This window comes from Antechinus flavipes, chromosome 6 (assembly GCF_016432865.1).
Source record: "Antechinus flavipes isolate AdamAnt ecotype Samford, QLD, Australia chromosome 6, AdamAnt_v2, whole genome shotgun sequence".
NCBI classification, from domain to species: domain Eukaryota; kingdom Metazoa; phylum Chordata; class Mammalia; order Dasyuromorphia; family Dasyuridae; genus Antechinus; species Antechinus flavipes.
The window spans coordinates 154827223-154848553 of record NC_067403.1 but is presented as its reverse complement, the minus strand read 5'-3'; positions in this window follow the sequence as shown (position 1 = coordinate 154848553).

Below are 21331 nucleotides of genomic sequence, written 5' to 3'. Positions count from 1 at the left end.
CTCTTCTTTGGTTGTAGTTTGTATTTGGAAATGTTCATTTTTTGGGAATGTTTATTAGTTACCTATTTTAGAATTGAATTCTAAATAGTAGATGTTTAAGAAATATTTACTGAAAAATTTGGAATTTAGAATTAAATTTTAAATAGTAGGTGTTTACAGAATTTTTATTGACTAAATCAATTATATCATCTGGTTTTACAAAGAGGCAATGAACCAAGCTTGGCACCAAAGAAGGTGAGAGAAAATTCCCCTACTTTCTTCTATAGAAATAGAATATTTGTCTGACTTGGTTAAGTTTAGTTGAATTACCTCATTTCCCCTTTCATTTTATTCTTTGTTATAAAAGATACCTCTGAGAAGGACAAAAGGGGAGAACATTTAGAATTTAGAATAAAAAAATTTTTTTTTAAGAACATAGGGCAGATGTGACTACTATGAAGCAAAAAGATATCAGACAGAGGGTATTTGTACCTTTTATAATGTGTCTTTACATTGGTTTAACTCAAACTTCTGTTTATTTTCCCCTTATGATTTTTGATTTCTGGCTTTTCATTCTAGTTTTGTACTGGGTTTCTACTCCTATTTTGCTCTCTTGTTCTGTCTTCAGGACTCTGCTCTTCTTTTCTCTGTTTGATCTTTTGGAGAGGGCACAGTAAGGCCTTCTCTTCCCAAGCCACTAAAATTCTCTGTTGGCAGAGCTCCCACAGACCACATGGACAGCTCATGCTAATGGAGAGATTTATTATTTACACAAGGCTTTCTTCAAAGCCATCACATGAGAGATATCATGCAAGTATTCCTCTACCCTCATTTGACACTTAAAGAAACTGACCCTTGGAGAATATAAGTAACCATAGTCCCACAGCTGGAATAAATCTCAGGCTATTTTCATTGCTCAATGTTCCCTCCTTCCCCTTTAAAATACACTACACATAAAAAATTAGCTTGATCTGTTATATTTCTATTTGTTTTTAACAAATAAGAAAACACCTAGTCTTACAAGAAAATCAGGGTTTTGTTACTATTCTTCCTAAAAATCTTTAAGTAGGCAAATTTATGGTGGGGTTTGAGCCCTTTAATCACTATTTTAATTATTTGCCTTTCACTTAATTATTAAGTAAATTAACACCTTGGCCTAATTGTGATTAGAGATAGTAATTTATCCCATTTCTAACTTGGCTCAAGGTACAAGAAAGTCACTTGAGTAAAAAAAGGATTTGAAAGGGGAAGTTAATTATTCTTTTTCTTAAGATTAAGGAAATGTTTATTTCCTTGTGTTTGCAATGATCTTTTTCCCCTCCCTCCAATATCAGCAACCTCTGCCAATGCAAACACTGAGAGGAGCTCAGATAGCTGGGCTGGGGAGTCAGAAAAATCTGGATTCTAGGCCAGAATCTGGATTCTAGGCCCAGCTCTGAAACTGGTTAATTGTGGGAATCAGAAATCATTACACCTTTTCAGAGCTGGGATTTCGTTATCTATAAAAAAGGAAAATCCTCTCTAGGACTTAGATTCTGTGAGTTCTCCAATCTGTATATCTGGCAGCAAAATTATAAGGGTTTGGGAATCTTCTCTTTTGATTTCTAAGGATCCAGTGCAATTTGGGAAATTTTATGTCCAGGAATTGTTATTTGTCCATCATTCTTGACTGGGATCTATAACATCAAGATGTTAATGTTTTGACTTGCATCTGAAATGGATATAAATTAGGCAGAGCTGTGCAAAGTTATTAGCCTCACTCTCTCCTCCAGAGTCAAAGGAATCCATTAGTCAAACAAAGATCAAAATGACTGATGATGGCCCAAGATGCAGTAGGATCTTTTAAGCTTGATCTTGATCTTTTAAAGCTAAGGTTTAAGGTTAATTCCAGGTTTCAGTTTGTCTGAGGCAATGCTCTCTCAATAAAGTCTCGATAAGAATTCAGGCAAAAGATGATCTAGTCTGCCTTCACAAAAGAATCTCCTTGGAGAATGTAAATATAATTTCATTTATAAGAAACACATTAATCCTTCCTCCCTTTTAATGTGGATTCTTCTCTTCCAGCAAATCAGGATATGAGTTGGACTCATACCCAAGCTTGCAGGGGACTCATACTTTACTTAGAGGCTTTGCTTATAGGCATTTTGGAGTCATTTTCTTCTTTTTAGTTTGGGTCTTGAGCAGCCTTTTCACTTTAATAGCTCTTTATTGTGGTAATCTTTTGTTGTGGTTTTCTTATTCTTTCAGTCTACTTCCCGATTTCAGAGTTTAAGTTTTGGCCAAGCTTTTTTATACTTTTGGGTTGAGTCTATATCCTGGGTCCGGTAGATGTTAAAAATTATGGACTTTATTCTATCAGTTGCAATCCAGGAAAAGTTGCTAAGAGTGCTTGTTGATCAGAGCTTTTTATGTTTACATCCTAATCTTATGAAGCCTATAGACCATTTTTCAGAATAATGTTTTTAAATACATAAAGTCAAGAAATACAGGTCTAGATTAGTGTAAATAAGGAATCCTTCTGAAGTGATCACTTTATTTGAATTTACAATACTTATTTCCATTAACTTGGAAATTAGCATATTTAATGTAATTATAACTTCAAAAAGTACAAATCTGAATCCATTCAATCACTTCTGGAGATTCATTGGTCACACTAATCAAGTTCTAGATGTATATAAGATTAGTAGGAAAACTAGTTATATTGAAATATAGTTATCAAAACATTTTGACACTTAATAACTGAAATTAAAATTAAAAACTATTCAAAAACAAATTAAAATTAAAAACTATTAAAAAATTTAAAAACTAAAATTAAAAATAATTTCATAGATCATTGATTATAAAAACATATATATATATATGTATATATATATATATGTTTCCTGAACACATTGATCTAATAGGCTAAAGAAAGGCTATAAAAATCGACAAAATGTAGAATCATGAAGAATATGAAAAACAGAGCAAAATATATAACCTGGAATCCTGTGTGCAAGTAAATGAACTGACCATACTCCAGGAACAATATAAAGAAGCTAGAAGCAACTGAACAACAAAAATCCTTAATGAAACGATGCAAACTTTTTTTTTGATTCATGTCTTTTATTCTTTTTTTTTCCTTTTTATTATAGCTTTTTATTTACAAGTTATATGCATGGGTAATTTTACAACATTGACAATTGCTAAACCTTTTGTTCTGATTTTCCTCCTCCTTCCCCCATCTCTTCCCCTAGATGGCAGGTTGACCAACACATGTTAAATATGTTAAAGTGTAAATTAAATGCAATATAAGTATACATGTCCTAACAGTTATTTTGCTGTACAAAAAGAATCGGACTTTGAAATAGTGTACAATTAGCCTGGGAAGGAAATAAAAAATGCAGGCAGACAAAAATATAGGGATTGAGAATTCTATGTAATGGTTCATAGTCATCTTCCAGAGTTCTTTCTCTGGGTGTAGCTGGTTCAATTCATTACTGCTCTCTTGGAACTAATTTGGTTCATCTCATTGCTGGAGATGGCCATGTCCATAAGAATTGATCATCATATAGTATTGTTGTTGAAGTATATAATGATCTCCTGGTCCTGATGCAAACATTTTAAATAAAATTTTAGCAAAGAAAGGGGATATGTCTGAAATCTATAAAATTAAGAAGGGTCTAGATAGGATGAACATAGTATTGTTCAAAAAATTTATTAGGTCTTTAATATGGTTTTACAATAGGCTATGCTTGCTTTCCAAGTAATACTATAGTTACAAGGTAATGACTAAATATAAATATCTTGACCACTTCATGATGAAAGATTTGGCAATAGCAACTTAAACTGCAGATGAGGGCCCGCTGTGTGAATTTTATTTGGAGACAGAGTCTCTCCAAAAGAGTGATTATGTAGTAACTTAAAAACTACAATAGGGAGAAGAAAAAAGGAAAACACTATACACAAGCCTTACCTTTTTAAAAGAAAAATAAAATTAAGGGACATTTTGTACTGAGAAGAAGCTAAATGATGAGTAGATAGAATGTTGAGCCTGGAAACAGAAATATTTTGAGTGGATAGAATTTTGGGCTTGGAATCAAGGTCTTAAGTTCTGTTTGCCTCAGTCTTCTCAACTATAAAATGGGATAATAATTGTACCTACTTCCCAAGCCTGTTGTTCGAATCAAATAAGAATATTTGTAGAGTATTTAGCAGAGTGCCTGGCACATAATAGACTCTCTGTTAACTATATCAATTATTGTTGTTATTGTTACAACCAACAAGAAGGCTGAAGGCTGAAGTCTTTTAAATCTGCATACAGATTAAGATGATAATATGATACTTCCACAAATAATTGTCCTGCTTTTCCTTTATATGTAGGAAAAATTTTAACTCTGACAATTATTAGAGACTTCCCCTCCAATTTCTTTTGGACATAGTGATTTGAGGGAAAGCCAGGTACTATTTTTTACATCTGATTTCAGATCCATGAAACTAAATATAAGCACTAGTTGACAGGATTAAAATATTAGATTACATAATTTTAATTTTAATATATTTAAAATTTTAATAATTTTTATTTTTTTTATTAATTTAAGTCTGAAAAGTATCCTCTTCCCTATTTGGTCAGATTCACTTTTGTTTTCAGTTTAGTTCATCAGGAAGTTTCTGAAGGGTATGATCAAGTAATATGATCACTCCTAGCTCTAAGTCATCTCCTCCTTAAGTACCTTGAATCTCTCCTAAGTGGGAACCTTGTTTTTGTTGTTTGCCCTGTGTTTTGGAAAAGGACGCATGGTGTGATGTCTTGACTTGTGTGTGAATTGGATTTAAGTAAGGCAGAATTGCACAAAGTTGTCAGCTTCACTCTTTCTTCTTGGGTCATCAAAGTTCAAAGGGAAGACAAAAATGGTGATGGATTGGCAAGTAGATGCCCTTGGAGTCTTTCTTTTATGTTTAACCAAACTCTAAGCACCCCATATTGCCTTCTTCAGCCACCTTTATGGTCACTGGAACAAATAGTTTTCTACCCATTCCATTAGGGAAAATCTTCACATACTTGGGGTAGACATTCCCTTAACTCATGAAAGATTTTGAGGGCTATTACCCTCAATGGGGTTTAGCCCAACTGCCTAGACAGTTTTTGAGGTGTAGCCTCTGCCCATGATATAATTTCTTGGAGCCATAGGTAAGAGTTGGGTGATCAGCTGGACACCAAAGGTAGGTGAGCAGCCCTGGAAAGGACTTGATAAGCTTTCACACAAGAGGAGCTAACACTCTCTTAACTCCCCATACACCTTGTAAACAGAAAACTAGGTTTGGCTAGAACCTCTGTAGGAAAAAAGATTTTTGTCCTTGCCTTTTCTCATTAAAGTTAAAAGTGGCTTGTTTTCCAGGGGGAACCAATGGGATGAGAGGGTTTTTCTTTTTCTAGCCATGATTGCTAGAGGCAGCTGAGTCTTATAAAGCAACTAGTATTTCTTAAATGTCAGAGAGGTAAGTAAATTAGTTACATTTCAAGACTCACAAACTTTCTCCAGCTGCAGACTAATCCTGTTATCTGAGGAGTACTTCTTCTTCCTATCCTTCTCTGCCCCACAAGAAATTAATAGGGAGTAATTGATGACTCTTAGCCCACCTCCTCATTAAACTATCAATTCAGGTTATTTTTCCATTGATAGGGATTTCCAAATGATACACTACAGACTAACCAGAAGGAAGACACAACTAGGTTTAAAAGGTCCCGTTGGCCCTCACTCTGGATCTTTAGTTATTGAGAGACTAGCCTAGATACCTATCTTTGCTGCAGAATGTGAAGAGATAGAGAAATGAATAAACTTGACATAACTACCGAAATGAATTAACACATTATTTAATGACTTCAATATAGGAGCAAGAATAAGGGAAGATGTTGAAAATAAATTAGAAAATATAGTTCAGGAGTAAAAAATGAGAAAGGCATTAATACGTTCCTTAAGAAAAGAATTGGAAAGGGCAGAGCCAAGATGGCAGAGAGTAGACAGGTCTTTGAGCTCTTCCTGATTTTGGTCGGAATCAACACCAGATCAAGCTTCTGAACAGGTTTGGAGTGACAGAACCCACAAATATTTGGAGTGTAACAAATTTCCAGAAGATATTTTGGAAGAACTTCAGGAAAGGTCTGTCTCAATCAGTCAGGGTAGGAAATGGCTTAGTGCATGAAGGGAAACCCAGGAAGCCCAGGGCAGAGAGGCTTCAGTGCTGGGAAAATCTAGTAGGAGGCTCTTAGAAAATTACAACAGCATTGGTTACTTTGTCTTGGTTCAGAAGCAGTGGATCATCAGACTAGCTGTGAGATCTGTAATACAACTATGGAAAGCAAATAGTGAGCTCCTGAACCCCAGCACAATAAGCAGGACTTGGCCATGTCTCCCTATCACAGGAAGAAAGCTGACAGCACCAGATGCAGTGCAGTGTGAAACACTATTGTCTATTGAGGAAGCTTGGGACAATCTCCCCTTTACCTTAAGAGCAGACCTCACCTTTTAAAAGTGAGCAAAAAAAGCAAAAAGAGCTTTGACCATAGATATTATGGAGACAAGGAAGAACAGACCTCAAACCCTAAGGATACTAAAGGCAAAACATCTCCAGATGAAGCCTAAAAGAATGATATAAATTGTTCTCCAACTCAAAAGGCTCTTTTAGAAGAATTCATAAAGGCTATTAAAAGGGAATTAGAAGAAAAATGGGGAAAGGGATTGAGAGCTTTGGAAAAGGAAACAGAAATTGTTTGAAGAAAATCACTCCTTAAAAAATAGTTTTAGCGAAATGGAAAAAGAAAATAATTCCTTGAAAAACAGAATTGGTGAAATGGAAAAAAAAATTCAATGAACAAAACAATTCATTTAAAAGTTCATTTGGCCAAATGCAAAAGGAGGTAAAAAAGCTAACTGAAGAAAATAATTCACTAAAAATTAAAATTGAACAAGTGAAAGTTAATGGCTCAATGAGACATCAAGAATCAGTCAAACAAAGCCAAAAAAATGAAAATGTAAAATACTTCCCCAGCAAAGCAACTGACCTGGAAAATAGATCCAGGAGAGACAATCTAAGAATCAGTAGATTACCTGAAAACCACAAGGAAAGAAAAAGAGCCTAGACAATATCTTTCAAGAAATCATCCAAGGAAAACTGCCCTGATGTCCTAGAACTGGAGGGTAAAATAACCATTGAAAGAACCCACCATTCCCAAAATGAAAACTCCAAGGAATATTGTAGCTAAATTCCAGAATTATCAGATCAAGCCTAAATAATGCAAGCAGTCAGAAAAAAAAAGAAACACTTCAAATATCAGTATTACCCAGAACCTAGCAGCTTCCACTTTAAAAGATCAAAGGGTTTGGAATATGATATTATATAAGTTATCAATATCCCTCTGTGGTAAGATGTGGAGTACAGGGTAGCTCCCTGGAGGTCCTCGGGGTCAGCCAGAGTCAGGATAAATTAAAGTCCTTTGTCTTTAGAGGGAGAAGTGAAGGAGGTAGGCAAGCAGAATCCTGGATTCTCAAGTCCTAAGTCTTCAGACGCTCCCCTCCTTCTCCTGCTGCCAAATGCTTCTGGACTCTCTCCCCCCACCCTCCAATCCTTGCCTACGAGTATCTTAATACCAAACATTCAGCAAGCACCAATGGTGAGGAGAACCATTATCTAAATATATGCTAATAGTCATTATCTCACATCGAATAGGTAATTAGTCTTAAGTAATTGGTTGTCTGATTCAAGCATACCTTTTTGGAGTTTCAGCCCTCTACAGGAAGATATGTGTAATTCTTGAGAAATCTATCTTTGTTAGAGGGTATAGATATAATTTGACTTTATTGTGATGACACAAAAAAAGAAACTAGGAATGGAAAAGGGATGGTACTGAAAGAAGAGGAAAGGGGAGGTAAAATGGGGTAAATTATGTCACATGAAAAGGTAACAAAAGACTTGTTACAATTGAAGGAAAGAGAGGAGGGGGATGAGCACTGTGTGAACCTTAATCTCAATGGATTTGGCTCAAAGAGAGAATATTAGATATATTTAGTTTGATATAGAAACTTGTCTCATGCTATAGGGAAGTAAGAGGGGAAAGAAGAGAGGAAAGGTGAAAGCTAATAGAAGGGGGAACAGAAGTAGAACAGGAAAAAGATAAGAAAAAAAGGGTTGTAAAAGGGGAGGTGGTAATCAGAAACAAAACACTGGGGAGGAGGGAAAGGGAGAAAGAAAAGAAAAAAAGTATAACTTGGGAAAAATAAGATGGCAGGAAATACAGAGTTAGCAATTTTAACTGTAAATGTGAATGGAATAAACTCTCCCATAAAACAGAAGTGTATAGCAGACTTGATAAAAAGCCAGAATCTACAATATGTTGTTTACAAAAGAAGAATTGGAATGTGTTTGACATAATGAGCACTGAATAATTTCACCTTAATGATGTGGGAGTTATTCCTGAAACAATTTTCTTTATATAATTGGACTACCAACTTGTTAAAAGATCAAAATTAACACAAAGATAGGAGAAAGAATAAATGTGAGAAAAAACCTATGACATACAATTAAGATAATTTTAACTTGACTTATTTAAACAAGTTATTGAAATCCCAAATAGGAAATGGATGAAAGAAAAAGCATCAGCTGACAGAAAACTCCCAACAAATTGACCAGAATAACTTCATAAAATGATTTGATGTAAATCCAATTTCTTAGCAAAGAAACGACAACATAAAAACCTAAAAAGTCATTAACAATGCTCCATTCTTGCCACATAAAGAGTCATGGCAGATACGTTTAAAACTACTTTAAATTATAAACTCACTTTTATAACTTTATGGGAAAATATTATAGAAAATTTTGAGCAGTGTCACCTCATAAAATGAAGACTCAGTGAAGAGCAAAAAGTTTAAAGAGAAAGCTTCACCAGAGAACCAACTAAGTAAAATTATCCAAAGGATATTTATGGTGAAACTGGAAGGGGAACAAACAAAAAGATGAAATATGGAAAAGACCTGCAAAATTTAGCCAACTCTTGGCTAAACTCTTTTTTACCATGAAGGACAGTGGAAACCCCACATTTGGACAGTAACACTAGTTTTGAATATGCTTATGAAATCACATTGACAAAAACAAAGATGAGAAAACCATCTGGTTTGGACCATGTGTTCATACATGGTGTTACTGCCAAAAGCAACACAAGTTTGAATGCTTTTTTGAGACTGACTTTTCAATGCATCTGAAGAAAGCAAGGAAAAAATTATTATTACAAAATTATTATAAAAAAGGGGAATCAAAAGAAGGTCAATCAATAACTATAGACCCATATGCCTACTTCCCATCATATGCATTTATTTTGGGGGGAAGGTATAACTATATATTTCCACTGAGGGTATAATTGATGAGGAATGGAATGAGATAGTCTTTTGCAAATTGCGTGTTTGTACATACATGTGCACTTTGCAAACACATGTATGATATATATGTGTATATATGCATACACATATATATCAGTAGAACATATTTTTTAATATTACACAATTTAGTGAAACATGATGATGGTATAAAATATCATTGTGTCTTTTCTATGTTGACTATGAAAAAGCATTGGATTTAATAGAGCAAAACTCTATCTTAAAACCTCCTCTCAAGAAAGATATTTCTTATCCATATGTAAGAATTAGGCAAGATTCCTTGAAAATTTAATAAACTTTTTTTTGATGAGCATATGATCATTAATATCTGGTAAGCCATAACATATTCACTGGAACTATTTGCTATTGTGATTGGATAGATTTAGTTCTGAGTCCCAATCAAAGAGGAATTTTCTATTGATTGTGAGATCCTCCAGATGTTACTGCTTGTGGGGATTTTTTGCTGATTGTGGCAAGCCTTGGAATACTGCAAAGCCCCCCAAGAAGGTATCTGTAATCACTCAAAAAATTTTGGCCTAATTATCCACACAGAAAAGAGCAAGAGGATTAAATATTCTACTGCTAGAATATGATAGACAATTTTCTAGACCAAAGCTTCTTAAACTATGGTTATGACCCATATGGGGTCATGTAATTGACTATGGGAGATGTAAAAATTATGATTTATTATCAGTAAATGCTTGATTTATATAACTACTTGCCTGAGTCATATAAAAATTTCTCAAACAAAAAGGGTAGTGAATGGTAACAATTTGAGAAGCCCTGCTATAGAAAACATATAAAATTCATTCATCCACCCATCCATCCATTCAGTCATATAATCAGCTATTGCTTTCAAGTCATCTTAGGGCTATTTATGTCTTTTAATGATGTTAATCGAATACTGCTACTGTGATAATTCTATTCTGTTTTATTTTGTTTTTTTTTTGATGTATATGCAAAGTTACATTATCATTTTCTCATGATGGATATAAAATCTACTTTCTGTCAGGTACTTTCCATGATGTTTTCTTGTGACCTCTGCTTGATGGTGTTCTTCAGGTCTTTCAGTCACTCTTAGTTATTGTCTTCAACGGGCACAAAGTTCTAAAGCTTTTTGCAACTTTTGACAATCTGTAGTCTTTTTTTAAAATAACTTTTTATTGACAGAACTGACAATCTGTAGTCTTTAGCTGAGATTCTCCATTTTCATCATGAAAAGAAGAGTGGGCTCAACCATCTTTCTCCTGGTTTTTAGTGACAAGCTTCACTTCTTTTTGAGAAATATTTCCTCACTTATCCAGTCACTGAAGTAGAAAAACCACCCTTAGCTACTTTTTATTTCCATTAAGAAGAGTGTCAATCCTTAGGACTTTGTCTATGCTAGATATCCTCTCCAGAAGAAGAGGAAGGACTCTTACATCCTTACCCCAGGGATCAATTTTTTAAAAACAAAATAATCAGCCAATCAAGTAATGCCCCAAACATTATCTATTTTTAAAAATCCATACTTCTTATTTATCAAGGAGCAATACCTCTGCTTTAATTCTCTATCTGATCTAGGCTTAGACTATCTGTATAATTCCTTTTCAGTGTTGAATTGACAAATTAGATTGCTTATGAGGCATTTTGGGGGTTTTCCTTTTAACATCCACTGATCTAAAATGTTTCTGTTTCCTTAACCATGAGATTCTTTTCTGTCTCCTAGGAAAGTAAATGGTAAGGGAAAAGGCAAAGAAACAAAGAATCCAAAATAGAGAACCTTCCATGACTCTTCCATCTTTTTGTTGTTGGTAAGTTGTATCCAATGCTTTTGTGACCCAAATTTGGGTTTTGCTTGGCAAAGATACAAAAGTGTTTTGCCATTTCCTTTCTTAGCTCATTTTTACAAATGAGGAAACTGAGGCAAATAGAGTTAAATGACTTCTCCAGAATCATAGAGCTAATAAATGTCTGAGGCCAGATTTGAATTCAGGAAAATGAATCTTCCTGATTTCAAGTCCACTGCTTGATATAACCACTGTGCCATCTTGCGGTCTTATCCCCTTCTACCAAATATTTATTTAAAATTCTTGTTTTTAGTATGTGAATATGTACAATAGCAAGCCTTTCCATAAAAAGAGAATACTCATGAATGAGATTACAGCTTCATTTTTTATTTAAGAATACTTATAAGCCAGGAATATTTTTTGAAGTTTGAAAGAAGTTCATTTAAAATAAAAAAATACTTCTTTATACAACTGTAAATTTATCATTTCAGTATAATAAATATTAAGCTCAATGAATAAAAGATTGAGTAGGTACTGAAGGTAATTTAAAAATTACTACTTAGGAAAAACATGTTGTCAATAAAGGCTTTTCAATTTATTTAGTTGACAATAACCAGAGAAATTGCATATTTACCATCTAGTACCAGAATAGAATAGTTGTATTTATGCTGAGGGATTAAATGGAATTTGAACCATCTAGTTGTCCAAAGCTAAAATAAATCAGTCAATCAGATAAACATTTATTAAGTGCCTTTCATATGCCAGGAGTTGTAAAGCTAAGTGCTAAAAAAAATGTGAATATATGCAAAATGACAATTACAATTCACAATTTGAATATTTTCCATATGTTTTATAAAAAAGAAGGAAGGAGGAAAGAAAAAAAGTAAGTTTTTATTAATACTTAGATGCTATGCTAAGCTCTGGAGATACAAATACAAGGAAAAATAAAGATAGTCCATGTTATCAAGGAATTTCTATTCTAAAGGGTGACAACAGCACAGAAAAAAAAAAAGCTGAAAATTAGAGGATGGGAGATGGCATAATGGCAGGTTTCTTAAATACAGAAAATCAGAGTCAGAGTTGAGAGGAGAATGAATGTAAACTGGTCTGGTGGATCCAAGTGGAATTCACCAATGGGAAAAGGATTGCAGCAATAATAGACTATTCAAGGATAAGGAAAATCTAGGATGAGCCAGCCAATAGTAGAGAAGAAATGATTTGAAGTTCAAGAAGTCAGGGCCAGGGCCAGAAGAAAAGTGATATAGAAAGTTAGAAGACTACTGATAGGTCATAAGGTAGAAATTTTAATGAAGATAAAAGATAATAAAGCTTCCTCTTTACCTTCAAACAATATTTCCTAATTTTTTGGTTACATATTTCCATAAGTCAAACATTTTTGATCAAGAATTGCTAATATGCATACATCTGTTCATTTGTCAATCATACATGTACTAATATGGCATAGTGAATAGAAAATCAACTTTGAAGCCAGGAGGACCTATATTCAAATTCTACCTCTGACACATTCTGCTGATATGACCATATACAAGTCACTTAATTACTCAGAACTCTAGATAGTTTTCTAAGTGTGTTAAGTTTCAGGGGAGGTATTTCCCTCCCCCAAAACTTTTTTTTGAATTTGAGAGTTTTCAAAACTAATGAAATTACTGGCATAGCCCCTTTTAATAAATTCACATAATTTTTTTTAAAAAGCTAAGATAAAGACAAAATAGCATTTAACCTTAGATCCACTGGATCCAGAGAGTTTATTCAGTTCTAGACTGATGTGATCAGACCTGAGCTTTAGAAAAATCACATTAGCAGCTGGGTGGAAGATGGATTGGACAGGAGAGAGACCTGAAGCTTGAAACTTGAGGATTTGAAAACTATAATCTAAGTGGGAGACAATGAGTACCTTCTCCACAGGGTAGCATCTGTGTGAATAGAGAAGGGGATAGCTATAAGAGATTTTACGGAAGGAGAGATGATAAGATTTAGAAAGTAACTTGATGGAGACTGAGGAGTTGGAGAGAACACTGACTTTGGAGGAGGGGTGGGTTTGGAGGGAAAGAGAATACATCTCTAGGGTGGGATAGAAGATAGAAAAAATGGGAAAAAAAGAAATTCACGTTAGCTATTATATTTTTAAAAGAAATACCAAATTGTACACAATAGTTTTGCAATTTCATGTGCAATCATTTTTTAAAAGTTATACTGTTATGGAAATGCTTGTGTTATTCCATTAACTAAAATAAAATAAATATATAATAAAGATAATGCAAGGAGGTTCATGTTGTAGATTTCAGTCATCCACATCTGCTCATTTTATTTGACTTATTTTGTCTTACTCAAAATGAAAAGAAGGGATGATGGTTCTTACTTTTTGTTCACTGCCTTGAAGAATGATGTTCATTCTAAGTTCTCATGTGTTATAATCACCAGGTGTTTGGGAGGGGAAAAGAGATTTGTAATTGTGTGGTGGTGGTGGAAATTTTCCCAATGGTTTTTACACAGAAGCTGTAGGTGTTCAATGGCTTAGTTATAATTGCCCTAAGGGGATGACTGACTCAGAAAGGGGGAGGTTGGAAACTTTGAAAGCATAGGGTGGGACTGGGGGAGTTTTAGAGAAAAACAGTTTGTGTAGTCCAGTTAGAGATGCGTCCCATTACTGTGTATTATTGTGGAAGGAATACAACTATTCGACCACTCTGATTGGTTGATATCACACACCTAGAAAGTCATGCAGTGGTCCTCTTAGTATTATGACCACCAGCTTGGAGGACACTGTCCTAGATAAGTAAAAACAACCAGAGAATATCCCACATTTTCATCATGGAACTTGAATCCCATGGAAGGAAAAGACAAAAAAACCCAATTACTTTGGATCAGGATATGTGAAATCTGGTATGCTACACTACATACTGAATATTAAGAATGTATAGCACCATCTAGTGAAAGTTAAAGAGGAAGAGAAGCTGATCATAAACCAAGAAGGTGAATCCAGAAATCATTAAGGACTAAAAGATATTAACATCACTTAAAATGTGCTGCAGTTTTTTCATCCTTAAAATTAGAGTGAGAAGGTTGAAATTTTTGATTCTAAAGTTCCATACTATTCTAAGCATATCGTTCTATGACTTAATTTTACATTCCTAAAACATTAATTAGGAGAATCAACTTGGTACAATAGATAGGGCATGGACTCAGTAGTCAAAGAACCCGGACTTCTCACTGAGGGAGAGAGAGGTGAGAAGAGAAATCTTGAGAGTAAAAGGTATGGAATGAAGCAGAGTTTGTTCCCAGGAAAGGGAAGGAAGGGGATTGCTCAAAGCAGGAGCAGCAAAATGGTGAAGCAGTTTTTCTTTGAGGATTCTCTCCCCTTTTCTGTATCCTTTCTCCATCACTGTTTCTATCTCTCCCCATGTCCTGTGTTACCTTTGGTATTTATAAGTAGAGCATGGTTTGGTAACATATTTAGCTAAGGTACCCGTGACTGAATGGGGAGATATTTGCATTTTAAGAGAAGCTGCCTGAAGATGTCAATGTTCAGCTCAAATGAATGATTTGTTAAATGGTGGAATTTTAGGTACTGTCCTTCCTGGGACCTAGAAAATATTTTGGATGTGATAGAATAGGCTTTTATCCAGATTGGACTGGATGGATTTTAACCTTAAATCAGTGGAAAAGAAGGGCAGACAGAAACTCAGGCAACTGTTCCTTCTTTATAACTCTTTATGCTATGTCATCCTGAGTCCAGTGTTCATATCAGCACACACACCCCATCACCACCACCACCACCACTACCATACCACCACATGGTAAAACGAGGAAGTTGGATTAAATCAGCTGTATCACATATAAGGCCAGTAAGCTGCAGCCAAATTAAAATGTAATTGGGAAATATTTAACAAAATAAAAATACAACAGAACATAGATCATGTTATATGTGCATTTCTAAGTCAGTTTGCAAACTGCAAGGATTTATCCACATGTAGCATTTAGTACCCTGATTTCTAGTTTGACACTACTGGACCAGATGATCCCTAAAGAACTTTCCAGCTCTTAGTATATGATCTTATGATTCTCCAATTTTCTTTGTGAGGGAAAACAAAGAATAAGGTGTATCCTGTTTTAAGGGCTAGAGAATGTGGTGATATAAACATTAGGCTCAGTATAGTATAAGCAGAATTAATTTTTTTATTACCAAATATCTATTGTACTTGTGACTTGAATGATGGGGAAAATATAATAAAAAGAAAATGCAAAGGTAGGTATAATTTTCTTGCCTGGGTTTGTAAAAGGGTTGTGAACACTTAAGCTAATGTGCCAGAAAACTTGTCAAAAACCAAGTAAACAAATAGCCCTTTATTCCATAATTCTTGGCAATTTTAGGTGTGTAGCATAGTCCTATTTCTTTCTCATAAGCTGAAAATCTTTTCAAGGAATTCTTTGGAATAGCTAAACCAGAGAGATGGAATATAACTTCTAGGAGATATAGCAATAATTTTAAGGTCCCCTGACCTTAGGGACTTCTGTTCTAACAATCTGTCAGGGATTCTAAATCTTCTGGCTTGGGAATCTGTGATCCTGAGGCCCTCTGATCTAAGTATGCTATTGTTCTGTCAATGATTATAAAAGTCTTCTGGCCTAGGAATATAATAATATTTTTTTTCACTTAAACTTTAGGGAAAATATGTTAGTGATCCTTGTAATGCTGGAAAAAAGGAGGTAAGACAGATTAGTTTTTAATATTTTATTGGTGGAGAATTTGGGCTAGCTGAGACTAGCTGAAGCCAGCAGGCTGAATGGTACTCTTTGCTCAAAGCATCCAGCACCAGGCAATTAATTACAGAGACTTTTATAGGGCTATAGCTATTAGGGGAAAAAGGGCAAGGGGTGAAGGGGAGAACACTGAATAAACCATAATCCCAGGAAAGGATCATAACTTTAGTCTTGACAGGATGAAAGTCAAGATAAGGAGGTTGAGGGCAGGAGATAGGAACTGGAGGGGCAAATCCAAGCAGGCATTTGAAATAAGCCACCTGTTTATGACTCTTTGGAATGTAAAGTGGTCAGAGCTTCAAGACCTTTAATTCTCTCAATCTAATGTTCAGGAAGGGGGGAGGCGACCATAATAATTTTATTTGGGGAATAATAAGGGAAACTAAGGCATAATGATTCATGAAAACTGAGGCATAACACTCCTGAGACTAACTATTATTCTGACAATCTTGTCTGTCAATGATTCTAAGGTTGTCTGATTTTTAGGATAGTCCTAAGTCTGCTGGTCAGTGACAGCAAAATTCCTGAGACCACTCCTCAGTTCTACCTCTAGGCCATAAAATTAGAAGAACTAGATAAATGTGTCTTGCTAAATTCTTGGACTTTAGCCTGCTTCAATAGGCATTACAATTACAATAAACTTTGCCCCTTGACTTGGATATGGGTTCAAACCTGCAAATTCCTTTGAGATACCTCATGACACTGGTCTGTGACCTCAACCTTTTGAGGTGCCTTCCCAACCTCAACAAGAGGATAGAAGAAACCACATAAATGAGTAGTCCAGAAATTTCTACCATTTGAAACAAAGTAGTGAACAAGCATTTATTGAACACCTACTCTGCCAGGCACTGCTCTAAACATTTTATGAATATTAGCTCATTTGATTCTCACATTACTCCTGGTAGTAGGTACTATTATCCCTAATTACACGTAAGGAAATTGAAGCAAACAGATTAAATAACTTGCTCAAGTTCACATAGCTTATACATGCCTGAAATTAGATTTGAATTTAGATCTTCCTGACTCTAGGTCCAACACTATTCACTTTGCTATCTAGATGTCCCATGTTAGAAAGAAAAAAATACAATATTTCAAGTTTTCTGTAATTTAATCTAGCCATATACTATCTTTCTTTCCTTATTATTTGGAAAAAAATTTAAAAGGGATATGTTTTACTGATGTTTGTCATTTATCAAAGTCATTTCCAGGAAAAATTCCCACCTCATTCCATCATGTATAACAGACAATGTGTCTCATGCACTTTTCTGTCCTATCCATGAAGAAATTCTGTTGAATAAAGGTCTCAAAGCTTCATACATGTATTGATTGTCCCTCTGTTATTGTTCTAGATAGGTTCTGGGAGTGAAAGCACTTAGAGCTATAGCTTTAGTATGGACACTTAGCAGCTGTGTGATGTTGGGAAAATTATTTCCCTTTACCATTCCCCTGTGAAAATTATTTCACTTCACCATCCCTCAGTTTCTTCTCCTTTAAAATGGGGCAAGAACTATACAATTATTCCTTTCACATCATTACTTTCCCTATGATGGTTTCAATATATCACAAGTCAGCATAAGAAATTGAATTAAATTAAATTAAACTTGAAGGCCAGAAGCAACACAGAACCTATGGCCTAATATTTAACAAATTTTACAATAAGGTACTGCAAACATCTTACAAAAGTAAAAGAAAAAATATATTTAGATTTCATCTCTGGTACAAACAGCCAAAAAATTTTATGCGGATTTTCCAAATTGTACTCCTAAGCCTTATAATATGTCAGGGATAACTAGACTTTCTAGCTCCTAGGATTATTCTTCAGAGCTCTGATTATTAAGAGAGAAAGTAAAAAAGGATTAATACACTGAAGACCTAAAGTAGAGTCAATAAAATGTCTGAAAAGGATGCTCTTGAAACATATACCTGTATCTATATTAATATAGATATATATCTATATTAATATAGATATAGGTACTTTATAACCTGTGCTTTCAAGAATCATCTGGAATGAAAGACTTTAACTTTTAAAATGTAACTTCCTCCCTTGCCTTTTTCTCAATAGCCTCTTTATTTTTATTGTCACAGAATATAAAGAAATAAAGAAGGTTTTTCAGTGCTAATAGTATTGTATTCATTAACTGCCTTGTGAATAGTTTTCAGGATATCATTTTTCTTTTTAGGGCAGAAAGTCTAGCAAGCAGTGTCTAATTAAATTACAGAGCTAGATAAAAAACAAAAGTAATCATTTTATAAATGGAAGACTATAACCATAGAAGTAAGTGACCCAAAAGGTCATTTTTATTTTTTAAAAAAATATTTATTTACTATTTTCCCCAATTACATTTAAAATAAATTTTTACATTAAAAAAAAAACACTTTTGAGTTCCAGATTCTCTCCTTTATCCCCACCCCCAACCTCCATTAAGAAACCACATGTGAAGTTATGCAAAACATTTCCATAAAAGTCATGTTGTGAAAGAAAATGTAGATCTCCCATCCTAGAGAGAGAGTATACTTCAATCTGTATTCAGACACCATCAGTTTCTTCTCTGTGTATAGATAGGATTTTTCATAAGTCCTTCAAAGTAGTTGTGTACTGCTGAGAATAACAAAATCATTTGTAGCTGAACACACTTATTTTATATTAGGGGAAACCAAGGGTAAGTTCAAGTCACTTGTCCAAGGTCACACAAGTTGGAAGCACCAAAGGTGGAAATTGAATGGACATCCTTTGACTCAAAGCTTAGTCATCTCCCAGAGTACTGTTATGCTGAACTTTTTTTAGAATGACATCAAATATCTGAACCTTCCCATGGAAATTGTAGCAGATTCACATAAAGGGCCATAAGATCATTCTTTCCCTTTCTTTCCTTAAAAAAAATTCCCTTTTAAGAATCTTAAAGACTCTTAGGAAAATTCAGAGGACAGAATCAATATTCCTAAATAAAAACAGAGAACTTTATAATCTCCTTAGCAGAAAAATCATACTAGCATTAGCTATTTCTTGGTTAAAATAAATAAATAAAAAGCTAATGCTCATTCAGAGGCTGCTTAAATAGCAAGAAGTGGTTCAGACCAATTTTTAGATGACTTTCCTTTGTATTTTGACACCGTTCTTCCCTATTTACAAATATTTCTCATTTTCTTTTCCATGATCTTTGTCATAAAATACATTTTGGATTAGTTTGAAGTCATTTACATTAATTGGACTAATAATTCAAAATATCATGCCTGTTTTCCAATTCTATTCTTTTATATGATTTGGGGATTATAGCATTATAAAGAGCCTTTGGTGAAAACTAAGCGTTTTCATTTTCAGAGTTTTTAAGTTCTTATGTAATCATTCTCTTGGTTTCCTTTCATTTCTCCTTTCTGTCTTGCCTCTGCTCCCAAACCCTATCCAAATCTTCAGTGTCTTGTTTAAAAATGAATCTAAATATCTTTTAATTAGATTGTTTTCCTTTAAATTAACATAGCAAATTAGCATAGATTTGTAGTTTCATGTGTAAAAAATTAAAATTGTAAAGCAATATATGAGATAAGTGACATATTATTAATTCCATCAAATATTTCTCAGATTTTGTAATTGTTTGGCAAACTTACTCAGCATTAGTATGCGGTCCAATTTTCCAGGAATTTCATTATGGTATTTTTTGTCTGGTCAGAAATTGAAAGATCTAAACCAGAATCCCTTTTGTTAAGGATCTTTTTAAAATGATGTCAGCTTGGAAAATGTCTTTGGAAAAAACATTCTTGCAAAACTGATGAGCATTTTGCCAAGACTAGAAGACACGTCAGTTATTTAGAGCTCTATATGCTGGTCAGTTCTTGAGCCCTGTGAATATATCTACCATTCAGACTTCCTCCAACTCAGGGATTCTACCATTCTGAGATACTATGTCATTCAGTTTTTTTATTTCCTCATGTTTTGAGAAGGGGAGGAAGCAGAAGGAGTGGGAGGAAAATGAGAGTAGGAAAAGCTCTGTGTAAATATTTATAATAATTGTAACTATAGTACCACTTGGATCTTGCTGAAGTAGTAAGCCACTCCTAGTGATCGAAAGGGTACAAAGAGATCTCATTCCTCTCAAGAAATAGAATAATGCTTTATCAAATAGTGTGTAAATGACCTAAACATGAAGGTTACATAACTTCAAAAACATTTGAGACTTACTTGAAGTGATTTCTTATGAAAAGGGAGACATGGTGGTATAATGAATAAAGTACTGTCAGGAAGACTCATTTTTATGAGTTGAAATCTGGTCTCAGATACTAGCATTGTGACTTGGAACAAGTCACTTAACCCTGTTTGTCACAAGCTAGAGAAGAAAATGGCAAACCCCTTGAGTATTTTTGCCAAGAAAACTCAATTAAGGTCATGAAGACTTGGACATGACTGAACAACAAAATTGTTTAACATACTGTAATTATCTTGATTTATTCTCAAAATTCCTGAGAACTCCAACTTCAGAGTTCTGTTTCTGATACTTAGCTCAATTATAGGCATAATTGTAGTGTTTTTGCCATTGGAAATTGTATGAAACATGGTCCTGGGATTTGTGATTGTTCCTTTTTAATCCAATAATAAAAGATGAAGGAGACAGAAGCAGAACTGTCTGATTGGTTCAGGGAGTGGTTCTGAATCAAAGAAATAAAATAATGCCTGTATTATAAATTGTGCTGTGTTTTATCTTCATATTTTCCAAAAGTTACTTTCATTTTTATTTTTTGGAAATATATGAAGTCAGCCAAAAGACACAAAGCAATGAAAAAATATCATAGCAAGTTTTCTGTTAAAAATATTTCTTCTTAGAAATTGCTTATGCCATACTCCCTCTGGGGCTACTTGCTTAACTTCCAATTGAATTGGTGGGTCCACTCTGAAGAATATGATTGTAACACATTTTTAGGGTTCTTGGAATAACCCTAAAGGACTGTAATTCTAGCTCAGTCGTTCCTCAGTATCCAGTAGTGTGCTCCCTATGAAAACAGTTAGCCATCTAACAATTAGCTTTTTAAAAGGTTTTTATGAGGAAGGGATGGTCAGAACAGTTGGTATAAAACGTTCTTCTCAAATAGAAGAAGAAATTTCCATACAAAATGTCCTTGTAAAAAGTAGGTTTAAGTTTAAAGTACAAAAGTAGGGAGACTTTTATATAAAGAACAGATGGGTGTCTCAAGATTTTTTGCCTTAGGAATCTTTTTCTCCCTTTGTGGAGTCCTAATGAAGTTCCCCTGTAGTGTCACTCTCTATTGGGTTACTAATGTGAGGCTCAGTGCCATTCTAGAATCCAGAGTCAGCACTTCTCTCTTGCTTGAGAGGCCATATTTCCTGAAGCTGTTTATGCTCATGGTTATTTCCACTATTGTTCACTAGTGTTGGTCACTCACCACTGT